Below are 12,770 nucleotides of genomic sequence, written 5' to 3'. Positions count from 1 at the left end.
GATATCGAAGATCAATTGAAGGATTTGAAGAAACTATCAAAGAAACAACAGCAATAGCAGATGATTTGGGTTTTGAACCAATGATTACACATCAATAATCAATTCGTCCTCAAAAAAAGAAGAGACAGGCATGTTTTGAGCCTCATAATGATCCTCTTCTGGATCCACAAGAAACGTGTTTTGGATGTACTTATAACTTCCATCGAAGAGAGATCTCATCAGTTGCATGCAATTGAAACTTTCGACTTTTTGGATGGTATTGAAAATATTTTTTAAAAAATAAAATAAACAATTTTCCAAGGAAGATCTCATGAAGTATTGCCAGGATCTATTCTTAGCGTTTGGTAGTGATAACACTGCTGATATTGATGGAGTAGAAACGTACGATGCGTTGACAGGATTTCTGAAGCGAGAAGTCCTAGAATGCCGCCTATAAATGAGCTAGGATTCATACCAAGAAATACTTTTTGTATTCCACCCAGAAGGCTGCTATTGCATCACATATCTTGTGAACATTATCAGTTTTGGTAGCTTCTGGGCGCGATTTTCCAAAACCGAAACTAATAACAAAATTATTTAAGATGCACAATGTCCAAAAATTGTAAATCGAGACTAGTATTACTACAGAAGAAAATATTTAACTGAAATATCAATAAGACTATGTAAGTATAAACAGTAGAACAATTCAATTTATATAACTTATTTTTTATTCTTATTAGAAATGGGATCACACACCGGAAGACACTAACGTTTATCTTCGTTAGAGTGTGTGAATAACAGTTTAACCCAAAATGTTTGTAATTGTGATTTTGTTGAAATGCAATAAATCGCCTATCAGCAGTAAGAAATTATTAAGAAAGTAAGAATTTTTTTTATTTCACAAACTGTAAGACGTGAAGAGAGTTTACAGTTCGTATCCTTCGCTTTGTCTTAATTTAAGCGTTCAGGATCCAAGCCCGTGTGTGGATGGTTGTGTTTCTTGAATCTCTTGTAATCATCAAAAGTCGTTGTTTAGTCCTTCAGTACTTTCTCAAGTTGTACCATGGATATTTTATACGATTAATACTATTCATGCTCTTTTGCCTTTTCCTTCACATATGGAAAAAGTTCAAAGTGTCCTTATGGCTGTGCTCCACATCTACACGACAGCACCTGTAACAGTACAGGACACGCAGTGAGGAATTCGCGCAGCTTTCAGTTTAGTGCGGAGTCCAGAGGGAGGACTCACTCGCTGAATGATTTCTCAAGAAATCCCGGGTGAGATTTAACAGGTGATTTCTTCAACAGCCACGACAAGTGTGGAGACGTTCTCTGGATTTCCTGAATATGACGTTAAATTAGTTCAAATCATTTGGTAGTTAACAGAACTAAATGCTTTGGAGGTACATTTAAAACAGCAGAGCAACACTGTAGCACTTTGTGTGTGACTGAACTTAATTGTGTAAACCTGGCTCTCTATGAACACCGACAAAGAGTTCTCACTCAACAGAAGATTGCGATGTGAGCACAATAATATAAAGCACGTGGAGATGCCAGGGATTGAACCCGGGACCTCATACATGCAAAGCATGCGCTCTACCACTGAGCTACATCCCCACTGGTGTGTGCTCATGGAGAATGCCTGTAAATTCATGGGAATGAAGAAATAAGGAAGGAAAAATAATCGCATTGAAGCTTCCAGAGACTGGGCAAAAACGAATCAGTTATTTTTATATCCAGTCACACGGGCGACGGTGGTTAATTCCTCGACGGGGGAGTGCTTTTTTACCTCCTTACTCTACTGTCTTTCAATTCTGTTTTCTTTGAAAGCTTTTTGCATCTTTTAAGTGCTCTCGGTTAAACTACGCATAGAACAACAGCAGTACTGATGATTTTCATGGACCGATGCACACTTCTTCTGTACAACTCCAGTGATAAAGCCCTGTCTGTAAATATTGTAGAAGAACAAAAAAGGGCGAAACAATGCTCCAACCACAGGAATGGTAACAGGAAGGATCGTGGTCTTATTTAAATATGTCATTTTGAGATGCCTTGTCAACGCAGACAGGCATTAGAGCTGAACAAATAATTTATAGTGGTGGTTGTAAACATGGAACATGTTATTTCTATACTAGGAAGAAAGGAGCAGACTCTTAAACTCTTTAACTCTTAAGTTAAAAGAGACAAAAACGACACCTAATCACAGCTAACATTAATTAAAATGACATCACAACAAAAGAGCGGAGCCTTGAGTGAATCAAATTCGTTTTCATTGAATGTCTGTGTCTTCATCACTTTGACCGGGGTAAAGTTAGCTTGAAGTTCGAAAACGGTTTTGGCACGCCTGTAGCGTTTTTATAAAACAATTGCTTTGTATATACACAATTGCTCTGTGTATAAAGTACAGATGCAGCGATTCAAAGTGCGCGGTACAGACACGAACCGGAGGTAATTGGCTACGGCGTCGCGCATCGTGACGCAAGATGACGCAGGATACCGCGGTATGTGATTGTTTGACCGACAGGGGCACTCGTGGTCCGTTGGTCTGTCGTAGAAAGATTTACAGTAAACGTCTTTACTGTGCCCGTTGTAGTATTGAATATTCATATGGAATTTTACCACTGAAGGGAAATCTTAGTAGTTGAGCATAAAAAGAATAGGAGCATATTGCAACGCGTGTGAAGGCCATAAACGATATTAATTTTGGAACATAAACATACAGTATATGGCTGGTCTCGATACTTTAAAGAAAACATACACGAAACATGGTTTCATTATGACCAGAATCGGTCTTGAGATATTTTTAACTTGATCTACAGTATTTGAGAGGTATGTCTTGACACCGATACTACATAAATACTGCTCACGTATATGTTTCTAGGTTTATATTATGCATTTCATACAGTCAAATTACTTTTGAGCAACTGATAAGAAGCGCGAAACTGTATGCCCAGGGCATTTTAGTTTTCGTTTTGTTTTAATTCAGTGCAGTGGATTGATTAGAGATATCAAGTACATACAAGTCATTTTTTAAATGTTGTAGTTCGTCTTGTAAAAATGTTACGAGTACATCATCTGTCAACAATTACACAGGTTCTGTTTCCATATTGCGGATTTTGGTTACGTAATATTATTTTCTAATTTCACGTTGTGAATATATGATTTGGGCAAACAGAGCCGCAAAGAAGTACATTATGGGTTGTTGTTTTTTTTTGCAGTTTTATCTAGAACAATCGATGCTTAAACCTTTGTCTGATTCTTGTGAAACTATCCATACAACAGGTACCTAGGAGTTGACTTCAGTGATGTCACTGATGGGATGTTTCTAAAAATCCATCCTCTGTAAAACGTCTTCTCTAGTTGTCCTGCATATGTATTCGCTAATGAAGCTGTGTGTTCTGAGCCTGGTTCTCTACATTTCTGTATGAACCAGCTTAGAGGGCTAAAGACAGCTTGTGTTTAAATTGAGTGTAAGGTAATTTATGCTTCTAAAGTCATGGTCAGCATTTATTATTGTACTGTGCTGTAAACTTGTTCTGTGCCTAATTACATTATTTTATAGCTTTATCAAATCTGTACATTGTCTGTCGATAATGTTTCTGTAGTGCTTTTTCAGCTCTCAGCATGTGACCGTGCTGGTGGCGCTGTGGGTTAGGTTCTTGACTCCCATGTCACATGGTCTGTGATTGAATTTGTCCCTGTTGTTAAGTGTTAATGTGTTGTTAAGTGTGAATTTGTACCTGTTTCCCTGAGGTCTGGCTTTTTTTCTGGAAAACCATAACTCTGGTCTTGTCCAGATTGACTGTCGGCGCCCAGGTCTGACAGTGCTGCTCCAGCAGTGCCAGGTTCTGGTGCAGCCTCTGTTCTGTGAGCGACAGTGGGACCAGGTCGTCTGCAAAGAGCAGGAACTCGATTTCCATAATTAATGCAGATCAGTAAATCAAGGGACAAAACAACTATTGCACCCGGGTCCTCAATGGGCTTTGACGTGCTAATGCGTTGGTTTAACAGTCCGGGTGTGGCAAGCCTCTAATGTCTCCCGACTTCGGTAAAAGGCACCTGCCTTTCATTGGAAGACAATGAACATTCTAGCCGTACATGTGAATATAGCATAAATCCAGAGGGTCCAGAGGCAAAAGTGCCTTGCCTTGCAATCTCCGGGAAACCATTAGTAGCATGGTGAATCGGAGATTCTCAACCCTTACTTCGTGCGACTGGAAAAGAATTTGTGATCAGATCAACGAAATGCTTCGTAGAAGGAGGCGCTCTTTTCCTCTAGTCTAACAGTCTGTCCACAAACAAAACATTCCTGTTAGACAAGAGGAATTGAAAAAAAAACAATTACTTTTGTCAATGGAAACCGGTGTGTGTGTCTCTCTCTGCTGGATGTCCCTCTCACTCTCTGCTGAATGAATAAAAGCATTTTATTAAAAACGCGTTTGCGTTTGTCTGGTATTTACTTTGGTCCCTTTTAACTGTTTTTCCATCTACTGTATTGCTTTGAGATGCCACTTTTAAAGGTGATATGTAAAATAAAGTTTTTTATTATTGTTATAGAGAAACATGATCAGATTTTCCCTGGTTCAGAAAAAAAGATCTAAAGTGCTACACCTAACTTTCTTAATTCGATGTATTTAAAGCAGTGAACTACTGTAGGTGTAACATAACATTCAGAAATACCATCGAGAATAGTTTTGTGGTGTTTGTTTAGATGAAACGTTCCTAAAACGTATAACGTAACAAAATTAAAGACGATTAAAATCTGAAATCTTTCCACTTGTACTGTATGTCATCGGAAAGTTTCTGCTTTGTGTAAGGATGGTATCAAAAAGTAATCTTAAGTGGTGAGAAAGCTGTGCTCAATGTATTTAAGGGACTTAAAAGTAAAAGGAGATGCTTTATATTGCTTGACTAATTTTAAAAACTAAGTTATAAATGCAGATGCTCCCTCAGTGCCGCGCCGGGTGTAAATATCAAAATATACATTCGTACCGGGCAGAGGCCGAAGAGCGCCCGGCTGGGGTGCGCGGGGAAGAGCAGGACAGGAGTGAAAGTAGTCAGGGCGGGGTTTAGGAAGGCGTACAGTCTGGGCAGGTATAGATAACACTTTTCTAAAAGGTATTTGAAAAATAAAAACGATTACAATCTAATCCTTCCACGTTTGATCCCAAAATCACAAGAAAAATAAATCTAAACTCTGAAAGTTTATTAAGATACTTAGAAGACAAAGATACTGTATCAATTTATGTTGCATTAGTCTGATTATGATTAAAAAAACACATATAATTAAACACGCGCTTGCGATTTAAATCAAAACACAATTTAAATCAATATAAATGTTTATATTGTAACGCATACTGTCCAGCCTCCATTTCTCTATAAAAATTTACTGTATTACACACACACACACAATAGAAGGAGGAAGCAGAAGCAGGGACCGTTGTCAGAAGGGAAGAAGGTGACTATTCATTGTTATCAAAAATGACTTAGAATCGATCATGTTGTGATATTTTGAAATATAAAAGTCAATTGATTGTCCATAATATTGCTATTCTATTTTTTCGAAGAAATGTTTGTTAAAAGAAAAGTCCAGCACCAGCTGGATTTGAACACACAACCTGTGAGTCGATAATCGGGCACGTAGATCGGTGGGCTACAAGGGAAGTCACATGAAGAGGGAGGCGAAACAGCCCTACACAGCCCTGTCGCAGTACACGAATATAATCATATCGTTATTAATTTCTTGAGATACGCGATTCCATATTATATTCCCTTTTAATCAAATTCTAAAAGTATGCTTGCTGACTCCGGTATCACGTTAGTTAAAGACTTCGATGCTTAAAATGTTTAGGGAGAAATGGAATACTGGTGTGTATTTTTTCTTTAAAGTACCGAGACCAGCCATATACTGTATGTTTAAGTTCCAAAATTAATATCGTTTATGGCCTTCACACGCGTTACAGTATGCTCCTATTCTTTTTATGCTCAGGCACTAAGATTTCCCTTCAGTGGTAAAATTCCATATAAATATTCAATACTTAAACAGGCACAGTTAAGACATTAAATATACATATACATACTGTATACAGTACAGTTTGCATACAGTAATATGTTTATGTTCCTAAATCAATCTCTTTTATGAGCATGTGAAAGGCATGGTGAATCGATTTTCAAAAATTACTGTACTTTGCATGATTGGAAACAAATGCGTGATTGCGAAATGCTGTGGTGTTACTTTTACAAAGACGGTCAATGAAAAAAAGAATGTGGACCAGGGCAATACTTTGTTTACAGCTTGTCCAAGGTCATTCATTATTAATACTATTAGTAATATCTTCGTTACAGACTTTGATGGTGACAGCTCAAACATGAGAGGTTGAGCTTTATTAGCTCCACCTTGCGGAAATTCCGGATACTATTATTTTACTTGCGGTATTATAGGAGAATTTAAGGTAATTCGCGGTAGACTGCGTAAAGCGCACCGCAAAATAATGCGGTATCGCCCACGCATTTTGAATGGCTGCATCTGTATGCTACAAGTACTTGAATCTCCCTAAACACAACTCATTGAAATATCATTACTTATTTTGCTTTGTCTAGTTTCAGTGTGACAGGTGTGAAAACTGGTTGTAAGAATTGTGCCTCTCAACAGAAGAATTTGAAAGGCCAAGAATGAAGACACCTGATTATGTACATTTCACAATGCCTGTAGTGCTGAATAGTTTAGGTATGTATACTATCACCATGGAATGTTTTGTGAGCAAGAAACGTAGTGCTACAGCAGATTTGAAAAATACAAAAATTGATTTTGGAAGTGTTTCAATATAATGCGTTTGGAAGTTAATCTTCACACTCTGTATTTTTCAGTGTATTCTACTACTGTAATCAAGCAATTAAAAATGAAACCCCTAACAGTTATTGATAATCAGTTTTTATTCCTTATTGCATGTTTGTACAACCATCATTAAGCTAGAAATATGACGCATCATGTATGTGTAATTTTTGTCCAATAATATTGAAACAAACGTGGGGGAAGATGTTAGGGATAATATTAAAGAATGATTTCACAACCAGAAATGTCTGGATTTTCAAAGCAAATAGCTGCAAAAAAAACTCCAAAAAGCACTCTGTAGCACAGAGACGGAGCACCAGAATATTGCATGTTACAGATATGAATTTAAAAACCTAATTCCAATACCATTTTATGTGAGATTTGAAAAATTCTACAGATGGTTTTCAGTTGAACATTAAACAGTTTAAACTATCCGGGTCCTTTATGTAGGCCTCTCAGCTGGAGGATTTGCATAAGACTGTGCTTCATTTAAAACATTTTCAAAACCTAACTACCTAAAAACAAATTAAGACAGCATTTTCCTGCATTCCTCTTCACAATACTATACTGACTGAACCAGGTTCAAAACAGAACAAGGAGAAGCTCTTCAGCCAAAGAGCTGTGGGGATATGGAACAAACTATCCAGACATGTTGTTGAAGCCAATACCCTGGTTTCTTTCAAGAGGAACCTCTTATGTTTTTGCATTCTAGGCACCACTAATAAGTGAACACCCACCCTACACTGCAGAGCATTGTATATATGCAATGTTTCTTATCCCTTTCTACAGAATAACTCTCCTCTGAAACACAGGTAACTACTGGTTTCAATATGCCTAACATGGAGAGTACTGTCCTTTCCATAATCATTGACTTAAAGAACTGATGGAGTCACAGATCTTTCCTAAAAATACAAATCACATACAACACTAGAGTTAAACAGTGAATATAATTTCAAAACTTGGTCAATTGTTTCTGCAATTTAGTCAGAAATCACAGGTCATGTACTGCTATCCCCAAAGTTAGCAAGCAAAAGATCTTCGATACGGACACAGGGCATCTTGCACCCAGATCTGAACTGGAAAGGGAGGTCGATTCCATTTGGTCAGAGCTTGTTCAGATAATTTTGTTTCCAGGTTATTGATGCGGAACTCACAATACAAGTAGAGCAGCACAACAGGAAAGTGCCAAAAAAAAAGACTTTTCACAGACCAATCTGGGATGGTAACCAACGTTGAACGGAAAAAAAAAAATTGTCAACTTGTTTAATAAGTCTTGGGATTTTGGATATGAAGTTTTACTTTATAGATCGATATGAGCCATTCAGAGAAGGAAAAAAAAACTCAATCATCTTCTACAGAAAAAGCCCAATAACACCCCTACCAGCTCAACCAATCCCAACCTTGTCATTACTATACCCTCTGACCTTTTCCTTTCACAGGATGAGCGATCTCTTCTTAGCAAAGGCCTCAGTTTTGTTCCAGTCCCCAAGAAGCTGGACACCCAGCAAACCCAAGTTGACCTCAACCGTTTTTACCACGGGATTCAGCTCAAAGCTCATTTTGCTGACGGCTCCTCCTCTCCGGTAGAGGACAATAACCCAGTCACTGATGCCATTAACAATATCAATCCTAAACAGAGCTCTTGGACTACAACTGGCCTCTCTGTCTCTCTACCACTCCTGCCTCCTCCCCTCTCCCAGCTTTTGTTCTTCTTTGCTAGAGTTGACAACGCATGCTACTTGAATGGTCACCCTCCATTCTGTCGGCCACAAACCAAACATGTCAAACAGACAGGATACCTTCCAACAAGGAATCAGGATCATCTACAAAATGATCCAAACAGTCTACCATTTACAAAACAGCATTTTTTTGGACGGGAGAACAGAGAACCCGCCAGCCTGTGACGGAAGACAGAGGAACTCAAGCACCTCATAAAACCTCTCAAGCCAGCCAAACTCACATATTTGAAGCTGGTAAGCAATGCCAAAAATAGGCTTCACACCACACTGCAGATCCTCGAAGAGCACTACGAGGAAAATCTGTAATGACAACTAGAGGATCTTGAGCTTCCCCGCTGGGAGAAAGCTTTCACGCTTGCTTCCAACTGGTCAAAGAAACATCATGGGAGGAAATTACAGAAGGACACCTTTGGACCTTACCCAAGCTATCAGTACTGGGTTAGGGAAGGACACTCAGGCAGACCAATTATCACAGTAGTTCTTAAAGTCTACAATGGCTTCTACTGGAAAGACTGCAACCAAGACCAAGTAAGAGTTAAGTTGTTTTATAAAGTCATTATTTTAGATCAAGGTATAATTCTGATAACAAAAATACAATAAACAATACAGTGAAGCTATTGGAGAGAAAATTAAGGCTCAGTTAAGAAACTGGAACAGTCTTGACTTGTTTCTTTACACAAAAGTTATTTATTTTCAAAAGAGACCCATGAGGATTCTTCTGGTGTGCAAGACCTGCCTGAAGACATTTGACCAGTTTCCTCTTCTCCTAAAGATGGTGTGTATGAAATGAGCCTCAGCAGAGGAGATCAGCGAGGTCTCACTCCATGCCAGGAAGGACTTATTGAATCACCTGAGGAATGGGCAAGTTGGGGATTAATTAATAATAATTGCTTACACTTATATAGCACTTTTCTGGACACTCCACTCAAAGCACTTTACAGGTAATGGGGACTCCCCCCCACCACCAATGTGCAGCATCCACCTGGATGATGCGATGACAGCCATAGTGCGCCAGAACGCTCACCACACATCAGCTATCAGTGGGGAGGAGAGCAGAGCCAATTCATAGATGGGGATTATTAGGAGACCATGATTGGTAAGGGCCAATGGGAAATTTGGCCAGGACACCGGGATTACACCAATACTCTTTTCGAGAAACACCCTGGGATTGTTAATGACCACAGAGAGTCAGGACCTCGGTTTTACGTCTCATCCGAAGGACGGGGATTGCAAGAGCATAAAGCTCATGTCTGGTGAGGATGTGAGACTGGCAGAGTCAGGGCTGTTTTATGGGCTGTTTTGTGTGGAATCCTGAAGACAAATCATCAAGGTGAGATATTTATAATTTATAAGGGTTCTTCTGTTTCTTTTTTAAATGTACCATTATGTAAAGGTATGTTAAAATAATAAACCCGTGTTCCAGATGCCCTGAGTAAGAGGCTGCTGTCCAGAATGCTTCTATTCTAGTTTGTCTTACAGGTATATAATGTTTAAATTTGTATCTTATATTCCTACTGACCCCCAGTAGTTAAGTCATCAGCAGGCTCTCAGGAAGACAGTGGCCCAGGCTGGACTGGATAGATAGCACTTCCTGGATGCTCCTCTCCTGGCTGCGTTTAAATAGGACCTTACTAAGGATCTGCGAGTGGCAGATTGCTCTCAGGAGGTATTTGTTTTTTAAAGGCATTTACAAATTGATCAGTGGTATTTCCATAGCACATGTTTTTACCCCTTAGCTTAAAATTCACCCATGTGAAATGTCAGCCATAAACATTATGACTTTAAATTTTTCAGGTAGAAAATGTTTCCAGATCCCCATTTCTTTATGGATCGATCTGAATATTCCTTAAACTTTGTAAAGGGCATAACCAAAACACTATTGTAACCAAATGAAGACCACTGGACTGTCTCACCAAACCATTGCTAATTATATCAAGAACATAAACTGTTTTCCGTGCTACATCCTGGATGCAATCAATGTAAAAGTAGATGATCCCAGATTGGCTAACTTCATCATCAACTTCAAAAGTATCCTAAAGGATATCCAGAAGAAAAACAGTAAGAATGTCGCCAAGAGATTACCAGAAAGAGGTACTTTTCATTTTTAAAATTATTCAACTATACTTCTTTTAATTTGAATACAAAAAAAGAGGTTGATAGCATTACTTTCTCCCACAGATATAGGCAGATGCAGAGTCCAGAACCAGATTTTTATTTTCTTGCTATTACAGGTTGAGGAATGGATGCAAAGAAAGTGTTGTTTCAACAAGTGGGCAAAAAAAATGGTAATAACTGCTGTTAACCAGCACAATACCTCATCACAGCAGCTGACTTCCTTTGCATTGAGTGAAGAGGAACATTAATATACCCCTCCACCTGATCCAGGGTTGTAGTGGAACTGGAACCATCCTGGAAAGCAGTGGGCACAAAGCACAGTATCGCCCATAATGTGACACCAGTCCATCACAGAACTTGCAACCTCACACCACGGCCAATGTCCATAAAAGCCAATTAAAATCCATGTTAATACAGAACAAAGACCTCCATCTGCATAGTTCCCCATCATGTACAGTATTTAAGAAAATCTGGAATGCACCTTAATTGCATTTTATTTGTGTTTTATCAGATGTTTCACCTTTACTTCACTAAACTACGCTGTAATGCCCAAGTCAGCAGCTGTGAAAGGAGACAGAAGTTTTTCAGTTAATCTGCGGGAGAGACAATTCACAGTCCTTCCAACGATTTGAGAAGACTGCATGAAAAGTAAGCAGCATAATAATATTACTTTAATTTCTGTGGGCTGGAAACATTCACACATGCTTGCTTGTTTGTTTTGTAGATGCCACCTGCCATTCATTACCAGCCAGGAGGGCAATTGAGATGGCAGCAAAAAATGTAACCGATGCACAGAAGAGCATTTGGGGCGGATTACTTAGCCCATTCCAATGTGGCTGCAGAGAAACATTATAGAATACTGACTCATGCCAACATCTGTTCAGCAGTCAAATTAATTGAAGGCTTTGCAGGAGAAGGATTTTGGTAAGCATCATCGCAATCTTAAAATAAGTATCTCACAAAACAACGATTATTCTTTTTTTTTTAATGTCAGGTCAAGCAATCAATCACCAGACTCTGGACAAGAATGCACACCTTCTGTGGAGTAAGTTTGAATACAGTACACCTCTTCAGTTATTTTTTGACATTGTCTTACAGAGACCTGTGATATTTTATTTAAAATTTTTATAACATTGGATCAAGGCCAAGGTCCACTACAGCAGCTGCATGATTCACACGTCCGAAGACAGATGATGCTATAGGCTTCCAGCAGCTGATACAGGCATTTCCAGCATCATTAGACAGGCAGCTTCCCAAAAAGAAGGAACATCTAAGACTGACTGGAAGTCACAGGCAACACTGTTATGACAGGTCGAGATCAGAACAGAGGACGTGAGACTGCAGACCATTAATGGTCAATTTACAAATCAATTATTTTCAACAACAAACACTAAGTTTGGAATATATTCTGAGGATTTATATTGTGGTTTTCCTTCCAGACCATCATATTATCAGGTTACCAAAGAAGGCCAGGTAACCCGCTATGTTCAAAAGATAGGCTGGTCAGCCAATGCATCAACAGTGTCTGAAGTGCTTGAGAAGTGGAAGCCCAACACAGGACTGCCACCAAATGACAAGCAAATTACAAAGATGGTAAAGCGTCAAACCAAGAGAGGCCTGAGCATCACTGACAATCCTGTGAAGGGGAAGAAGGTTGTGACTTCCAGGCGTTTCCAGAAGGGAGAGGTGGTGTGTGATTAGCATGACGAGGTCACAAAGGCATCTGCTGAAGCCCTAATGGCAAAGATGACAGAAGGAGAGATGAGATGTCTTATTTTCAGATGAACGCGCACAAAAACCGTGAATTGATGCTCATGAAGAACACTGTGCCTGCCTCCCTGATAAGGAGGCAATTTTAAGATGGATAAAGAGAAAAGACAACGTAAGGGCTGTAAGAGAGTCATTTATAATCAACGAACAGCCTGTCATAATTCCGTCTCTGACAAAAAGGGACATTGTTGAGGGAGAAGAGCTCCTCTTTGATTACAGCTTTTCCAGGAAATAATTTCAGGAAAAGGACAAGCTCTGGTTGGTTGGTTCACTGACCATTTCCAAAAAAGAAACTAAGTAAGTATATTAAAGTGCATATTTTGAAGATATTCATT

General features: G+C 39.0%; 1 non-coding gene across 1 annotated transcript; it reads right to left on the bottom strand.

The window, feature by feature from the left end:
• Positions 1 to 1,524: 1,524 nt before the first annotated feature.
• trnaa-ugc (transfer RNA alanine (anticodon UGC)) lies at positions 1,525 to 1,596 on the bottom strand. Its single transcript has one exon. It is a non-coding gene; the product is annotated as a tRNA-Ala (tRNA).
• Positions 1,597 to 12,770: the final 11,174 nt, after the last annotated feature.

Source organism: Lepisosteus oculatus, chromosome 14 (assembly GCF_040954835.1).
Source record: "Lepisosteus oculatus isolate fLepOcu1 chromosome 14, fLepOcu1.hap2, whole genome shotgun sequence".
NCBI lineage: Eukaryota > Metazoa > Chordata > Actinopteri > Semionotiformes > Lepisosteidae > Lepisosteus > Lepisosteus oculatus.
This window is presented reverse-complemented; position numbering and strand designations above follow the sequence as displayed.